At 40.4% G+C, this 19,115-nt stretch overlaps 1 protein-coding gene and 1 long non-coding RNA gene across 2 annotated transcripts in view; one reads left to right on the top strand and one right to left on the bottom strand.

The window, feature by feature from the left end:
• Window positions 1–19,089, top strand: part of LOC141943370 (uncharacterized) — a 76,192-nt gene extending 57,103 nt beyond the window's left edge. Inside the window, exons 2-3 of the long non-coding RNA XR_012628936.1 lie at window positions 11,402–11,482; window positions 15,388–19,089. This is a non-coding gene — a long non-coding RNA (uncharacterized LOC141943370). The remainder of the gene's footprint in view (window positions 1–11,401; window positions 11,483–15,387) is intronic.
• The window catches only part of NRXN3 (neurexin 3), a 1,036,119-nt gene that overhangs the window by 433,722 nt on the left and 583,282 nt on the right, over window positions 1–19,115 (bottom strand). The window lies entirely within an intron of this gene.

Below are 19,115 nucleotides of genomic sequence, written 5' to 3'. Positions count from 1 at the left end.
GCAGTTGCTGCTGAAAGTTCAACTTTCCTAAATAAACAATTCTAATTACACTGCCAGCATAACTCCTAACTACAATATCAATCACCCCTTGCATGAAGGATTAGTGTCATACAGATATGCCAAGTCCATGTAGAATCGTGCATTAGTACTGTAGCAACATACTTTGCATTCCCGTATTGCCAAACAGATCAAGGGAGTTACCTGAAGCAGCTTTAGTTCCTCCCTTTTTAATCCAAATCTGAGAGACAAATAATGAAGGATATGGGTCTGACCACACCTTTTCTAAAGACAAGCATGGTCATATATCATATAGACCTGATTCTTTTATATGTCTTCAAACTCCCTGGCTCTTCTGAAACTGCAAGATAGCATCTTCCTAAAACTCACACTCACTCCAGAAAGATTAACTGTAACTTTCACCTTTGTCAAATTCACACTGCCTAATAGATAGGATAATTGGACCCCAGTTGTCTAACGTTTATGGAACAAACCTCTGATAACAACAGATTGATTGACAGCTCCAGTTGTAGAACACAAGCACAAAATCTTTTGGATTGTAATGTTCTAAATGTTAACGCTTGAGGTAGAAAAGCAAAATTAAACAATAATAAAGGACATACCTGCAACAAATGCAATGTCAGAAATTTCCCTGGGGTTTCAGTGATAGCATTGTTCTAAAATAAAAGTTGAAGACACCATAAAGTTCTGGTTTTACTAACACTCCCCAAGGCTTGCCAGGGATACCTCATCATTTGCCAGTATCTCAAGAACTATTTTCCAGACACTTAAAAAGCTTTCATTTCCTTTTTTCTTTATGGACTTGTGCTTCATCTTACCTTCTACCTCTGCTCCTGACCAGTCCTACTAGATCACACACACACTCTGAAAATGAATATAACCCCCTAGCAGACAAAGCCAGCAATCTGTTCAGTTTTGGCTCTTTGTCAGATTATCTGATCTATTCTGACTTTCAAGTTCTGTTTGAGACAATGTGTCAGGAGAAGCAATCAAAACCATTTTTGTTTACTGCATTCTTTTTAGTAATTGCAGCCTTTTATCATTTTTCTAAAGACAAATGATTAATGAAGTCTAATTTGTGCTATAATTAGAAGGAAGAAAGAAATGAAACAGCCCCTCTTTTCCTCCCAAAACAATGTTCAGAATCTCCATTGAGTATATTACATAAACTCAGAATACATAGGTAATTACATAACGTGACCTTGTAGCTATTAGGGTTTGCAGATGTAGAGGCCTGCCCTGAACAGCTCACTGAAGGACAAAGGTCTGACGTACTGGAAAACATCCTCTGCCCTGAGAAATATGTGTGTGCTGCTTTTGGTACTTGTACCAAGATATGCTGAAGAACATAAAACTCTCTCTAAGCATATTTTTCAAATATAAAAAAAAAAAAAAAAAAAAAGGTGAAGAGAAAATCTGCAAATATGGCCACCTTCCATAAATCAAAACTAACCTCACTGATGAGCCCTGACAATGGGTGGGATGTGCATACTCAGGACAGACAGACACTACAGCCTGAGAGAACAGAGCGCAAAGAACAGCAGTCTGACTGAAACTCTAAAACCCTTTCTGTGAACCACTCCAACTTCCTGAGTCCAAAATGAGATCCAACCCCTAATCACAACATTTACAGCTGCTTATTTATTCTTTGTGCTACATAAGGTAAGTAGTGGAACAGCCACACAATAGAAAATTAAGTTCCCGATAGACTAGAGAGAATATTTTGCCACTAATATGCACAGCTAATAGCAAAACTCCAGAAAACCTGAGAGGCCAATAAATCTCAAAACCCGTTTTCTATTCAAAAGCCTACCTCTTCCAAAGTGATCTAACAGGCAGTCCATTTAAGCTCACATGAACAAAATCCACTTGAAAAGGAACCTGGGCCAGTGGGTGAATAAATCTAGCCTCCCTGGGCATATGGTCCCTGACCCTGTCCTTCCAGCTTTGGGTAAGCGACTTCGGTATCCAATGGAGGTAGTGATTTTAAGTCAATGTTACAGCTCAAGCTGCTTGTAGATGAGGCTACAAGAGATTGCAGGGGCTGTTTGACAAAATCTGTCTGATGGTGGGAAAGGCAATCTTGCAGAAAACAGCCTGATACGATAAACATCTATGAGCCTTTGAAGGGCACATAATGCAAAGACTGTAGTGAGAAGAGATAGAAGAAGGGGAAGGAAACAATTCCAGGTTGTGCAATTAGAAAAAGACACAAAGGAACACGCAAGAGGCATGTCAAGATGTATTTCTGTTTGGCAACAAATCCCCGGGGACAATCTAGGCAGAGTGATGGTGGAATTTGTGTTGCTTTAGTTATTTATAATTAGCCTCAATGTATCACTGGTGAATGTGACATAAAGAACAAACTTGCAGCAAATGCCAAGGGAAAGACTAGATGGCACAGGTGTTTGCCATTTCTTGTGTCTAAGGCATCTTTCACTTCATCCTTAAGTGCTTTCTAGTCTTCCTGTATAAGCCTGTTAATCCCACTATCCTGGCAAAATTCCAATTTAGTAATTAGTTTTTGCCTACCTTAAATTTCTTTTCGTGGCTTTGATTTGTTATAGCATTATCGTATCTCCTCTTAAATGAAGTATAATATTGTGCTGCCATGTTCCACTCCAGAAGTAGTTGCTAATACACACAGAAGGGGAATGTGGTGGCTGTTTAAAAGAGCTCAGCAAACATGAAAATGTATCACAGCAAGTGGAGGAGGAGATCGCAGCCAATACAAATCTGCTGCAGAAACTAAGCAGAAAATAGCTCCTCAAATTGGAACTAGACCAGAACCCTGGATTTAACATATCTACAATTGTGAAAACTGACAGAAGATCTTTACAAACACCAACAGTCATGAAATAGGCCTACGCTTTATCCCAAAAGGGCAATGGAATCAGTATCACTTCAAGGGACAAAAGACCATCTACCCAGTCATCCCTATTACTTCCTGCAAAAACCTGTTTCTTGGGGTTTACTTGGGAGACCTTCTCTTCAAGCCCTAACTAACCCTATGTGAAATCTGGTGACATCACAGCACAAGGCAGTGAGGCTGCAAGAAGTCAACTGATTTCTTTTGTAGACAAACCTGCCATCCTGTTTTTTAGCACATAGCTCAGTCTTGAAAATCTATGAAAATGTAAAAACCCCACAGGCCACACTTGAGAAGCTACAACAAAAATAAGATGTTAGTTTCTTTTCCTCTTCGCTTATTTATTCTGCAAAAACTTGACAATTTAAGTTCCTATTTGATTTTTTCCTTCTCTTAAAAATGCACCCACTTGAAAAAGTACACAAGACTGCTTACTTTCAAAATGCAAATGTTCAAGAAAAACACATACCAGAAAAAGGATTATCATTTCTTCTCTCAAATTCTTCCCAATGAAATAAGTTGCATGTATACCACATGCAAAAGTAATATCCCAGAAACTACATACTAGGACCTCAGGACACGTGGAAGAACTAGAGATGACAGCATTTTCTGACATCCATTACAGTTACTATTCACTTTTTTGATGAGGAACATCGATATTGAAGAAATATGAAAGCTTTTTTTTTAACTGCAAAGCAAAAAATAAATAAATAACTGCATTAGTTAAATCCATTCTCACATCTTGAGAGGTTATTTATTTTCTCTGAGGGCTGATAAAAGTTCCCCATGACATGCTTTCTAATTTTAAAGTTGCTCTCACTTCACGGTTCTGAAAAAGCTGATGTCAGGGAGTGAGTGGGTGGGTCTGTTTTAAGTGTGATTCACACATTAGATTCTCTTATCAGCTCATGCATATTCAGAAGTGCTATCCAAAGGCTGTGGGGTTCAGGACAAGTCTGACCAGGAAAGGGTCATTTGGAAGGAGCTAATTAAGACAGGGAAAGAAAAAGAGGAAAGTTGTTACACCATTTTTAATTTGTGTGTCCGGTGTGCAAAAGATACTGGCCCTCTCTATACCACAATAGAATACATGCCACCTGCAAAGCGGTTCTCCCTGTGCTTAGTCCTGCTTCTTCCCACCATCTTGTGACTCTCCATAATGCAGAAGTAAATCCAAGTCTATCATGATCTCCCCCATAAACGGAGCCCTGTTTTCAAAAATGTCAAGGAACGAAGCACAAGAACTAGCTTCCAAGCCAAGGCTGATTCGTAGTGTAGTATTGGCGTAAGGCTTGTGTTTATGAGGCAGCCTGAAATAACACACTGCCCTGCTAACATGACATCTCTCTGTACACATTTTTAAATACTATCTGCTCCTGCTGTGGGTCTGATCAGGATAGCTCCTCCCCAAAATAAATCCTTCTAAGAGCAAGAAAAAGCCACTCCTGAGATCTTAGTTACAGCACAGGGAGTAGGAACTTCTTAGATACAACATCAGAAGATGAGATACAACTAGATGATGATGTCAGTTACCTAGGTGAAACTCTGATGTCAGGCCACTAAACTCTTATTGCAAGTCAGCCTGTTTCTCTGATCATCAGACTAGCTAGCAGAGCTACATTTTTCTTTCTTCGAAGTCCTTTGCTAGAGAGAAGTGCTTTGCCTCCTCTCCCTCCAACTGTGACACATTTACTGGTATAGAAGAAGGTGTTATGGCACAATGAGCTGGCAAGCCTGTGCCATCATCTTGATAGAAAAATGAGATTCACCCATGACATCTATACAAGAACATTCTATAAGATGGCTGCTGGACACAGACATGCCCTGAGGCACAATCTGGCGCTCTCATTCCTCGTATGACTAACATAACCCACAATGAACATCCTCATCACAAAGTACCTGCAAATCCTGCCTTAGCCTAAGCAGGTGGAAAAGGTTCTGTTGACTGTAATGCATGTACGTTGGTTCACAGAAGTTAGCAAGCACAGCTGAGGTGGGGGAGGTAGGAAGAAGGCTGGGTGGTAGGGAGGGAACGTATATGATACAGACACACACAACACTGTAATTAAGGGTAATTTCAGAAGCATTTACCTGTGTTTCAGTGTCTGACAACTTTTCACTTGTGAATGCTGCAAACGCCTCAGCTCTACAGACTGATCTTGTTTTTATGTTGCTGGGATGGGAGGAGCAGAAAAATGAGTCGTTCTCTGAATTAATTACCTCCTCTGATTTGAGCAACATGCACTGAAATCCAGTTTAACTCTTGCTCAGAAGGATTTAAATGCCTAGACTAAAACAGAACTGAAGTGGAGCCATGCCTAGTGTCTACATACACAGAGCTACTGTAGAGGCTCTCATACCTGCAGAACATAACCAAGGAGGAATGCTGCCATATGGAAAACCCAGTGTTTTTGAAGGACTACGCTGAAACCCTAACTTTACCTCATATGACCTCTATCTAGCAAAGAAGTTACAAGAAACATTGCCTTTGTTCAGTCACCACCCTAAAAGCCACTCTTTGATTTCCTTTTGCTGCAGATAGGAGGTTTCCCATCCTTTTTGTTGAAAAGTACTATGATGGAATCGAAAACAGAGCTGCAAGTCAGAGGACTCAAGTTATATTCCTAATTCTACAAGTGTGTCAGTTTTGGGCACATTACATCACCTCTTTCCATTCCTGTTTTCTTGCTCCTTAAAGCAGTAGCAGCATCTTCCATCTTTATCAAGTATTCTGAAAGCTGGCACTCAAAGACATCTGAATAATGAGTACTTTGGAGAATTCCAGAGTTAAAAAGTTGTCAGAAAAATGGCATTTTAATGGAATCCTAAAGATCAGGTCAACCAACTAGCACTTGCTTCACTTCTTTATTTACTTATTTTTTAAATTATCTTAACAATTGTGCTCCAGGTCCTGACCCACAATGTCAGTCTCTGTCATGTCAAGGTATGCGACACATCAGACTATGTCAGATTGCATATGATATCGTATGGCATGAAAACAAAATACTCCATCCTGAGTTGTTGGTGATGGGAAAAAAAAAAAGGAAAATTGAGAGAAAATAATTTTAATCTTTATTTAAAATAACATTGCCATTTATTTTATCCATCATTTCACCTTAAATATGGAAAAATATTTCCAGAGTTTATAGCAGAGAATAACTGAAAGCAACAAGCAGAGCTACACAAACTTTGGACAGGTGATACGATTTATTTTCTCAAACACTTCTGTCCTGACCTTCAGCTTTCCAGACATTTGAGGCCTAGACAATACAATAATATTGCCACCCTCTTCAGAACTTATCCCTTTCCTTCCTCTATCCATAGCAATTATTCCACAAGGTAACTCAACCAACTCCACCAATGGAGCTGTGCTGAACCTTATGTTCTTCTAGTCTTTCAAGACTTGGAGAGGTCCCCTCTGGGGCTGGAACCTATAGCAGAGGAGTCTGATCACTAGATTCTTCTACTCCATTATGGATAGAATTTGACCCCATAAAAATTTGTAACTCATCTATGCTTACTGTTTTAATGTAGTCTAAACCTCTTTTCCCAGTCCATTTTCTTTCTTGCTTTCACTGTGCAAAATGAGGATTTTCTGAGATGGCCAGAGTGTGGCCACTACAACATGAGAATACCTGCTCCCTGCCAGGGTGGCATGCAGATCTTTTCCACATGTATACACTAGTTTCCTTATTTCTCTTTTGAATGTGATTTTCCACTCCTTCCATTTTTTCCCAGAGCAGCAGGGAGCAGTATGTAGCTGAACTAATCTTCCTGTAGCTCACAAATGCTCTGTGTGAACAAGCCTTTAAGTAATGACCACTGATGATCCATCTGGGTAGAACTAAGAAAAATTATGACCTCCATCTCTGTATTCAAAAGCAGCAAAATCTTTCTGTAACAGAGCTAATCTGTCATTGACAGGAGAAGGTACCACAATCAGCTGAGAAAACACCAAACAGATTCTGCTGAACTGCATGGTAGCAGCAATTAACTTTGGTTTGTCATGTATCCACCTCTGAGAAATGGCATGACTGTGTCCCATGCTAGTATCAGACTGATTGGAAGATCCTTTAGCATTACACTTATATCAGCAACCCTGATTAGGCAACACCCTCTTACTCACTACACAGTGCTATCCCTTTGGGACACTTGGTTGCCCACAGTCCCACAACACTGTGTCAATTCCATCCCAGCAGTAAATGAACAGCCATGACAGTGGGCAGAGCAGCACGTCAAGGAAGATTATGCTGGTCGGTGTCTGACAGTGAATTGTAAGCAAGAGAGTTTACTGTAAAGAGGATGCAAAATTCAGGATGGGCTCTTTCCTATTGAGCTAAATCAAGAAATGACATAAGTTTTTGACACAACTTGAGCTAAAACGTGCAAAAGGAGAAAAATATAGGAAAGGAACTATCATTAGTACTTTGTATTCACTTTCACTTCCATGGATTGACTTGACCACTGTTGGTGGACAAAACATCACAGCAGCTGCTCCTTCTTCACTGAAAAATACTAATGATGAAAAAAATCCTTCCTGTCATTAACCCTTCCTGTCAGAGCAAACCAGATCCTGCAGAGCATACCTGTATCATAATACAGCTCAGTTGCTGCAGAGCTAGGGGTTCAGGTTAAACATGCACAGGACTTCTTCAGGAGCTTCTGTCACAGACTGGAAACATAATGAACCTTAACAAACCAAAAGTATTTGGTGAAAGTGTGGTCTGGGAACCACAAGATCAGCCATACCTCCCCCAAGCCCAAATACAGATGCACTAGTCAGACAAAGCTACTCAGCGTAACAAAAAGGGGAGGAGCAGGAATTCATATTGTGTTTGCAGGAGCTAGCAGCCCTCCTCAGAAGGTGATTCAGGATGAGTGGCTGACATCCGTGCTCCAAAACTCTGTGACAGGTCTCATTTCTCTTCACGTATGGTACAGTGATTCCTGCCTTACACTTTAGTTACTCAAAATTAGGTTGAATGAATGCCTCCCAAAATGCTCATGGATCAATCTCAGGTCCAGCTTTCTCCATGAGGAACAGACCAACAATAACAAACAGTAAACACTACTAAGTCTTTCCTGACTGACAGTTAATAATCAGTCCCCATGTCAGCAGTCGTCCTCCTGCATAGTCTTCTCCCCTCTTACAGGTATATCCATATAACAGCCCCATAAACCTGCCAAATGTCTCCTTACTGGAAACAGGCCACTATCTCCAGGAGGCTGACAGCTCCACTGACTCCTCCAGCCCTAAAGAGATCTCTCTCAAAGCAGCCTTTGGAGAACAGGCACTGTACATAAAACCCTGGGGGAAAACGAGCCATGACTGCAAAGGCAGCAGTTGCCGAGATGGCTGGATGTTTCTGATCCACAGCAAGCACCACAGCCTCTTGCTGCTCTCTATTTGGAACTGAAACGACCATTCGTAAATCATTTTTAATTGTCATGTTAAAGAGCACAGAGTGCAGCAATCAGAAACCTCGTGGTGTTGGAGGCCTGACACCGCCATCAGGCACGGATCAGCAGGCAGGATAATAGGAGGAAAAGCTGCAGGGTTACATAAGCAGGCACAGGCAGGCAAGTGGGAGAGTGAGAGAAAAGGGCGAGTGCATGCCCTCTCCCTGCTCCCTTCTGGGGAGCAACTCGTGAACTCAATGGCAACACAACCTCTTATGTCATGGATTAATTTGGTCCATTGCAAAGGCACACTACTCAAATCTGGGGGGGATTTTTCACAAGGAGATGGCCATGTTACTTGTAAGTTTTCTCTTTTTAAGCAATGGGAAGTAGCTTCTTTAGTTCCTAATAGCTCATCCCTACCTTGACTAGAAATGAACAAAAGAGGGGATGCTGCTAAGGTTCAGCAGGCTCTGACTAGCTATTCATGTTTTTGGTGTTATGCCTTTTAACTATCTCTTAATTGAAATGGTTCCCAGAAAAGCTCACCAAACCAGGGAACTTTTTGCTGGAAGGCATGGGTCTCTGGGAAAAGATACAGAAAATCAGAAAGGCTCTCTCACTCTGGAAGCATCTTTTCAGTAAATCCTATATTAAGTAGAGGAAGAACATTTTATGTTGATCTAGAAGCATGGCTTCAGTTGTGTCCCATTAACTTGTCAGCCTCTGGGTATTTGTGAAACATCAAACATAGGTTTGGATATACAAAGTAATACATAGTTGTATTATACAAAGTAATATTTTATTATAAATATTACATAATAATTACTTTGTATATACAGAGTATAATATTTATTTATACATTACAGTATAAATATTATACTCTGTATATACAAAGTAATAATACATAGTAATAGGTGTTCATTGACCTTCATGTGCTTCTCACACCTATTATTTTCTATTAAAGACTCCGTAGGACTTTAAAACAGGGTGCCTTTAACTGAGTTCCAGAGGACAAATACCCTCAAGTACCTTGTTCACCTTTCTGATCACTAGACTATTGGGGAGCATAGCAAAGCAAAGGCTGAAAGCAAGGATCCACCCTGCCTTCACTACAGAGTAGCCAGACTACTGTAGTAAGAAGTACTGGGTGCATCATCTCAGTAGGTATAATCATTATGCGAAACAGCAGGTAGCAGGATAAAGGCACAGAAAAGGGTTCTGCTTCACTGAGGATTCTTATTACTGCTTAAATACAGAAGATTAGCTTTTCTTTCATTATTGCTTCCCAGGAGGCCACAGGCCTTGCAGCTCTAGGATGTTTTGTAATCTGACATAAGGGACACCTGTTCATCTGCAGCACATGGATTTGCTTGGCAAACACACCCTGATTCTACTGTGAGCAGCAGAAGAGCTATGCTTAGCACAGTCTGAAGGCGGAAGGCAGAAATGGCTAACTGCTGCCCTTCAGTCTCCAAGAAGCTGCTTTGACTGCTGTTATCCTATTTATAGTTTCAAAGAGCTATCCTTGCAATTACGAGTAAGAAGTTGAGAACAGTCATAGCCATGTCCACCTCTTCTACAGTAGCACTTCCATGTTAAATAATTTTTGCCAGCCAGAAATTAGCATTATGACAACCGAATTTCGTGATAAATAAATACCCTAAATGCATACCAACTTTATAATATGAAAGCAGCAGACAAATGCTCCAGAACTTGGTTCATCATGTTTAAGAACAAGTCCAATGCAATGCTTATCAGGAGAGAATCAGGCTCACCTTTTCTGATATTCCTGCCAAAGCTTTCCTAGCCGTAGGGAACAGAGCTGATGCACAGCCAGTTCCCAGAACTGTAAACACAGCCAGTTCCCTATGTCCATGCATGATTTCAGTGGCCTGGTGAAACGAGTTCCTCTGTACATTAGGGAAACACTTCCAGAAGCTTTGAACACTTGGCTTTACCCCCTCCTTCTCCCTTTAAGTCCTGTGGTTAAGTCCCAGTGCTCTCTCATCTAAACAATAACCAAAGTGGCAAGAAATTGGAGTGTTGATTTGGATGTTAAAGGATTGGCTGTAGTCTTCATCTGAGCTCAAAGTGATTTTTTTTAAGGATTCAAAAATGTTGTTCAGAGTTTGGTTCTTTTCAATGCCATGGTATTAAGTATTTTCTAACTCTTTACAGGTGATAAACTGAGAAGGGATGAGATAATAAGGTTAAAGTCAACAGAACTGTTAAGAAAATCTGTCCCAGTGGCAGAGCTGACAAAGCCCACAGAGAGATAGGTAAGAACGAGCAGGCTATGATAGGTGTAGGTTGTCCCCACACAGTTCTGCAGAACATTGACACTGAAGTGTACAGGTGACAAGTTAAGTATTAGCTTTGTGAATTACTTCACTTCTGATCACATTAGCAGGAATATCTAATTGTTTTTAGGCTCAAAGCAGAACCTGGGGATAACACCACCCACCGGCAATATACCAAAACAAGGATAGTAGGAAATCTTACACAAATATGCAGAGAACCTTTTCTTTCACTGCCAGTTCCAGTTCTAAAAATCAAGTAAATAGACAGTTCTGACAGATAAACTGCTTGAGTTAAATTTGCCAATGCTTAAGACATTACTACACACACCTGTCTATCCACCACTTCACTGGAGAGGACCACCCTCAAAAGTAAATCAACAAAATGGGAAGTTTGTCTATGTCTTACTTGCTCCAGGTCACAGTCCTAATCAGCATCTTAGAACAAACCCATCTCCTTTGATGGCTTCATCTGAGTTGTTAGACTGTGAATTACTTGTGAAAATGCAGACACTCCACTGACAAAAATGATAACCGTGTGCACTGGGATAGAGTCCATAACTGAGAAATATAATGTTCAGTACACCTACATCTGCCCTAGTCTACCTGTGGATGCCATAGGATCATTCAGGTTATCCCATCATCAACATTTTACTCCATTCAAGGTCTTACAGCAAAACTAGAGTGTTCAAACATATCCATCAGGCCACTGAGCGATTCAATAGATTTGTCTTTCTTCCCTCCTTTCTGAACTGCAGTTCTTTTTACATTAACTGCCTGTAAAGCCACTAATGATCTCTTTCCATCTAACCAGTTCCCTCTGGAATTGCTGAAGAAGCTTCCTTCTACTGATACTGTCCTTTCATGGAGAAGCAACGTTTCACCAAGAAGCATGGTATGAAAGCTACATGAATGGTTTTGCTTTCAAGCACATTCAGTTTTGTGACTGCTGCTCTAAGGTGAAGATAAAATAAATACAGAAAGTAAAATGCAAAAGAGAGGAGCACAAACCAACCCCCCAAACAATTGAATGCACAAAGACAGAGAATGAAGGGAGGCTCATGATACCCTTCAACTCAAGATTTTTTAAAAACTTAGAAAATTTATTTCTTGGTTACTTTGATTTTATGTAGGAACTTGGGGGCTGGAGGTAGTGCATTTATGCTTCGGGGGGAAAAGGAATGTTACCCCTCCCATTTGCAGTTTTCTTCAGTTCATTAAATGAAAGAAATTGATTTGGCGAAGGTAATTTTGTAATTAAAAAGCTTATCATGGCTTTCTCTAATGAGCTAAGCAAACAGACAGTAATTCAGTGACAATATTTACACAGTGCACACTGGGGGATGTTTGTTTAGAAAATTAAATAATAGAATAAAATGGGAGGAGGAGAGAAGGGAAAGCAAAGGAGAAGAGGTCAATTCTAGATCCAAGTTCATCCCAGGATGTTGGTCCTCTGATGACTTGTTCGTGTTCCCTTTGCATCACAGCAGCAAAAGGAAGAAAAGACCGTAAGAGACCTACACTATCACCCCTGTTTAAGTGGGCTTTTCACAGACTGAGTTTACTATGATCTCATCTCCAGCTGGGACCATAGCCAACTCTCTATTCAGGATTTGAGGAAACAGCTTTATATGCACACAAGACTAAGAATTACCTTTCGAGGATACATTTCCTCCCTCCAGGGTGCCAGAGGCTTCACGCATACTGACTGATGGCACAAGGTGGAAGGCAGGACAAACTCTTGAGAACTGGAGGGAAAACTGGACTTCAAAAAGCTCTTCTATTACAGCTGGAATGAAACTCATAGCTCAAACTATTCCTTTTACACTTTCAGAAAGCAAGAAAACACCACAAAGATCCTGCCTCAAGGAAAGCTTTGTGCATTGCAGGATGAAAAAAAGAGACAGGGGAAACACAGCAGTTCCCTGGAGGTTTCTCCCCTCTTGGTCTGTTCTGTTATGCAGAGATATGTCATTCCAGTCCTACGGGAAAGCTTCCTAGAGGAAGGAGGATGTCACTTCTCCTCTGGCCCTGTTTCCCTCATCCTTCAGAGTTTGTTCTCCCACCATCTCTCCCTGCCCTGTGTAACCATGTATGAAATCTCTTGCAGTTTAAGAGTGGGGGAAAGTGAGCTCTGAAAAGTAATTCTTAGACTTCTGAGTTTCACACACTTACAAAGCTGTTCCCTCTATTCTTGAAAAGGGAACTGGCTCAGATACTGTAGCAATAGGCAACAGTACAAGTCAAGAGAAAAAGATGAGTCCTAAAAAGGGTGAACAGAAGATCAGTTAGATGTGAGGCAGCACAGAGACAGGAAAATGCTGCTAAAAAAAAAAAAAAAAAAAAAAAAAAGGTTAATAGTGGGAGTGAACTCACAAAGCTTAAAAGACCAGAGAGAGAGAACAAAATGGGAACTTCAGTGGACAGAGAAAAAGAAGCTGTGAATCTAAAAAGTTGTCACATTTCAACTCAGAAATAGCTGCACTCCAATGCCTAGCATATGCTTTTAAACCCTCCCTTATAGCGATAATGTAGAGCATGAAACAACTCATATTAACAAAGATGAAAATAGTTCAGGAGATTTGACACTCAAACTTCCAGACAAATTCCCTGATAAAGGAAGGGGCAAACGCACCCCTAGGCACCATCAGAGGTCAGCATATCACTGTGTCTCATGGATATATGAGGGGACAGATAACAATGAGACTTCCGTCTTTCCTTAAGATTTATTCCATAATAAGACTACCTACACTACCTACCTCAGTTTCTGAACTGAGTCCAACAGGAACCACTAGTACTTGTGATGAATCAGCACATTGTGCAGCACCACTTGAGACTCTGACACCAAAAGGCATTTTTAGATAAAGAAAAAAGCTTAATTTGTCTGCTGAGTCCATGTCCACACCTACCCTTTTCCAAATAGCTTCTCAAAGATTAATACCAACCTGATTTATTAAGTTAATAGCTCATTTCTGTGGTGTAAAAAGGTATCTGCAACTTGCATGGAGTTGTATGGAAGCCCTGAGCTAAGCCAAACCACTGTCATACTAAGCAGACCTGATGCTCCCCTACAGCAAAAACTGAAGTTCCCCATTTCTGGTTTCCTGAGAGTTATCCTTTGCACATCCCACTTTCCTTCCAATACGTGAAAGCAAGGATGCCACATAAGAGCATTATGAGACCACAGAGCAGACCAAAAATCCACAGGAGCTGAACTACTGGCTGCAGAAGCTGGATGTAGCCTACTCATATGCCTGGAAGAACACTCTTATGATGGTGGCTTGGACCAGAGGATAAAGTTTCAAAGTTTCTAACATGGATTGCAGAGACACGGGGCAAAGCAAGACAGAAAAAAATTCATAACGGAGCTGAGCATCTTTAATAATCCTTAATCCTTTATCCTGGTAAGGAGACTCCTGCCACTTCTCTCATACCACATCCTTCTGGCGGTCCCTGAATGTTCTGACAGGAGGAAATGATTGCACAATCATTAATACTAGATGTCCACACTGCCTAACAATACTAATTTGATACAGATCCGGCATAGGTCCACAGCTGCACCTCTGTTAAATTAGCCAGAGAATATGATAGAGCATCTCAGGCCGTTGTCGTACCAGCTGGGGTTGAATATACCTGAACCAGCATATAATCAGAGGTGCATAAACAGATAGTCCAAGATCCAGCACAAAGTCTACCAGTACACATCAAAATCCTTTGAACAAATCTGAGAAAGCAGAATAAATTTATTGGTGCCATGTAGCCCAGCTCTTCTGTTTTTATCTGCGATGTCCTAAACTGGATCAACTGTGTCATTGAAACATCATCATTATGCATGGTAGGGAGGGTCTCTTTCAGTACATAAGCACAGAGACAGAACTTGTTACGATAAAACCAGAACTGCCCTGCTTGCCATGACTCACAGCCAAATGTGTCTAGGAATTGCTGATAATTAAGGTTTATGAATCTCAGTACCACAGACTCAAACCTGCAAGCTAACGAGGATTTAAAGGAATTTGAGACATCCACAACACTAATTGGTTGCCAATGAATTGAATAATTGGTTGCCAGTAAGATTTCTCCAGAGTCACCTTTTGTATTGTATTTTCCAGCATAGAAACTATTTTACTCTCCTTCGTCCTTTGTCTCCTCTCATCCATCTTCCCTTCAGCGTTTTTGAATCCAGGAGTAACCCTTTCAGGACAGCAAAGTTAGCCAGTGATGCTCTGGTGGCAAGAAAACAGACAAGAGCCCAAGAAGCTGACTAGGTCAGACCTTAGGACAGAGCTGTGCCACTTCATTAGCTGCAATGGTAACATGAAAATCCCAATGGCTCTGCAGTAATAAATATGTAACAAATGCTACCTTTATACATAACCAAAAAGCCCTGAGGGTTATACTGCTGGGGAATAATTCTGCTTTGTGCTTAGGCAAACCGACTAAATGGAATATGGCAGGGCTTTTCCACCTCTTCTGCAACCCAAAACTCTCAGCAAAACAGCAACTACATCTCTCCCTTTCTGTTTTTTGGGTTTGATTTGTTTGGGGTTTTTTGTAAGCAATGAATTTGTAATTGACTTGCTTATAGGAGAGTGGATGTACCTGCCTATATCGGTGCTCCCACAGCATGGAATCAGAGCTGCTCTAGCAGGCAGCACTGCTCATACACTTAAGACGTGAAGACGGAGCAGAGTGTCTCCAACACGGGTAGTGACAGTCTTCGTGTTTTAGAAGAACAGGATCAGACTTATGTCCAGTTCCATTATGCTGTATTGAAGGGTCTTTTTTTTTTTTTTTTGTTAGGATAGCAACAGTTGGGAACTCACCCTGGATTTCTTCTGACCTGAAAGAAATTGTACCTGAGGCATCACTACATAGAGAAAATTATTAGATAACGACTTAAACATCTGAGGGCCCATCCAAGGAGAAGAAACAGTAGGAGAGCTATTGAAAACAGCAGTACTGAAAAATGATCCACACATCTCCCACCTTACTGGCAACTCAGGGTGTCTTTTTTCTTTTTTTTTTTTTAAACCGTGGGAGGTGAGGCTGTCGTGATGAGGCGAGAATGAGGTGGCTGTGAGGTTTCTCCAAAGAGTCTTTAACTACCCTCTGGGTATATTAGCGCCTGCCTGCAACACGTGAAACACTTGAGTATTAGCTTAGCTCTCTTTCTCCAGTTAAAAGCATTAAATTGCAGATGCCAAGTGTTTTCTTCCCCTCATTCTCTTTCAAATTCCTGAAAGCTAAAGTAATTTTGTCATGACTCACATTATAAAAAGAACAAGCGATGTGACTGCTCCCACTTATCATGCACATGTACAAAACAAATATTCTCTGTCCGCTCTACCTTGACTTGCTGGTGCCTGCAGTCCTATCATCACAACCATCTGTTTAAGCGTTAATGCCAAGCTCTACTCCATGAAGTAATTTATTCTTTTTCTTTTTTTCTCTTTTTTTCTCAGGGGTGGAAATATTTTTTTCCTCCTCGCTCATTCCTCCCCCCACCCCCACCCCCACCCTCCATTATTCTTCTATCAGTCTCATTAAATTCACTAGAATTCATACATGGTAATGAAAAGAAGAATTTGAATATGGCATGAGTAAAAATTGTAGGTGCTGACAGAAAATATCCATTTTCAGATCACAAAGACTGGACACAAATCACAGTACCATAAAACATGAGGGAATTTGGAAACAGGCACCCCTCAAGATTTTATCCACAACCACTTATCCCTCAGAATACATGGCTAATCTCACTAGAATTCTTCATGAATATCATTCATCCAGTGACATGATCTGGTCACTATTATACCTTTTTCTTCAGCAAATTTGTTAGTGATGGAAACAATTGCAGTCATTAAGTTTCTAAATTAAAAATGCACTCTGAGACAACTGATGAAGCTTTACATTAAATTCACAATCCCAAGTTGTCTTCTCAACCAAGAGATTAGTTGGGTTTTTTCCATATTCAGCGTAATGACAGCTTCTGGAAAACAGGCTTTTATTTTGGAAAACCATCCCAATTCGTCCCCTTTCAACTCTCAACACAATGTTCCCATTGTTGCAGTTACAAAAACATCCAAGGTACTGTCTGAACTAAAATCAATTTTGTGAAGTCATATGAAAACATAGAGCTTTAATTTTTACTTGAGTTTACCTTTCAAAAGTTGCAACAAATGGAATTTAACCATGTAGAACAGGTGTCATATTTGGGACACATAACAGATTATTTTTCCAAATTCAATAAAACAGATTCCTTAAAGAGGTTTACAAGGTAGGAAAAAGTTCTTTAGCAAAACCCTTACAAACTACATTATTTTTGCAACTAACTCTGTGACTCCTGCTCTTTTTGGTGAAGCACCAAAGCACTATGAACATAATCCTTTACGTATATACAGCACAGGTGAAACCAGAAAGCACTGGAAATCCAGTGGAGCAGATTTTGGTGACAAGATTTTTGACTGATACTGGTTCATTTGTGGTAAGGATGAGCCTCCATGCTCCTGAATCCTTGCTACCAAATACAGATTCAAGGGGGTTTGGGTCTAATCCCATTGTCAACATGTAAGCAGAAAGCAAACACTGTCGAAGGCATCTACACAGCTATGTATTTATCATAACCGAATTTCAAACACCAGCCTTCCCAGTCTTTCTGAGGGAGGGGTAAATGGTTAAAAACCTACATTGTCATTTCATAGCTGAACACTTTTCTTGGAATACGCGCCTAGATGCAGCCAGAGGACTCCTTGCTAGTACAAACTACAAGGTTCTGATGCACATGTGGAAACACACAGCAGCACAGCTCTGCCTTATCACCTACTCTTTCTTATGACCAACATAGGATGTACACTCTCTGCTGAAGACAGCATTTCTAACTCACTTCTGCTAAGCCTTTTATCATCAGTACTATGTATAAAATATTAAGTAATAATGGTTATGGCTAGATGGATTACTCACTGAGAATAAAAATCCATGTAATTTTGGCCCCTTTTTGTTCTTCATGGACTGAACCAGATTTCTGTGAATGGATCTGTTATTCAGAAACATCCGCCACATAGTTCATTTGAGCACATTTCCGCCTCCAGAACACTTGCGAGCTGCTCACTTCAATTATTCCCTATTCACAGTGCGCGAGTGGTAGCACAGTATTGTTTCCAGTTCCTGACTAGAGGAATAAAACTTTTTAAATGGGGAGTGATAAGTAGCAAATGTTAAATCACTGTTCATAAATAGCTTTCTAAGATAGATGACTGCATGATTACATGCTCACATTAAAGTCTATGAAAACTACAAAATAGAGAAATGTTTTTACAAATGCCTTCAAGAAAGGAGTAACCTGACCCCACATATAGCAGTAGTCACAGTGCTTTAATTTAAGAAGTGTTTACAAATGGCTTTTTGTATTAAGCACCAAATTTAATATCCAAGAGTGAGATTTTTAAACTCTCAAGCAGTGAGCTGTGCTGAAGAATTCATTGTTGTTTTTCAAATGGAAAGAACAGCCACATCCAAGAAAACACAGTAATTTTTAAAGCAGGTTCAGCACCTTCACTACTGGCAACCACCACCACTTCCTTTTCTCATTTTGTGTGCTGTATACATATGTGAGTAATTTCATCTTTCTCCTAAAGCTGTGATGCTAAAAATCCACCCACATTTTTCCACTACCTGATAACTAATCATTGCAAAGTTCTCTTTGATTACAGTGTGAAGCATAATGATAACCATGAAGGGAGATAGACAAAAATTTGTTGGCGTCAACCTCAATAGCTAAAGGTTGGTTATACTATTTCTGTGCCAGAAAAAGGAGAGGTGCTGTACTATATAATCTAGTGAGTGGATAACAGGATTCTGCTGCCATGGGTGAGTTGTAGTGTCACAACATTTGCAGAGTGACACTTGGGTGGCTGATTGCAACTCTGAGTTTGATAGGGTGTGGCTGTGCTGTGATTTTGCCATAGGGGACTTAATTTTTTTAAGGCAAGGAATAGACAAAAGGCTGTTTGAGCTGACAGAAGTCAGATATGAGATAGGTATAATAAATATCAATCTAGCCATCTATAGTAACAGTATCTGTTCCTTCCAAGTTCTCTTTTCATTTTTATTTTGAACTGGCAGTAATAAATATGAAAAACTCAATGCTGTAACTAATATCAGAAGAAATCAGTCAAAAATCAAGACAATGAAAGAGAACAAACTTCCTATGTCCCTGTGAGCCTAGCTACCCTACCCCCCACTTCCACTTCAAATCCTCCCTCTTGTTTGCCAATACAGTGCTCGCCCCCTCCTTCTTGTCATCAATATACACTCTTTTTAAAAATATTTTTTACAGTTAAGAGATGACTATAAGCTCCAGGGCCGATGGGGACTTTGATTCAATGCTAACTTCAAAGGGAACGTGCTAGGTGCTTACACACGCGTGACATGTCATCACTTCTCTTCCTGTACTCAGTGTGCCCTGATGAATAATCAATGCAGCTTTTAGAGAGATGCAAGAAATGCCGATCACAGTTTGTCTCTGAGTCAGC

The sequence above is a fragment of the Strix uralensis genome, chromosome 4 (assembly GCF_047716275.1).
Source record: "Strix uralensis isolate ZFMK-TIS-50842 chromosome 4, bStrUra1, whole genome shotgun sequence".
Classification (NCBI taxonomy): Eukaryota; Metazoa; Chordata; class Aves; order Strigiformes; family Strigidae; genus Strix; species Strix uralensis.
Note: the sequence above shows the minus strand (reverse complement) of the source record. Positions and strands in the feature narration are given on the sequence as shown.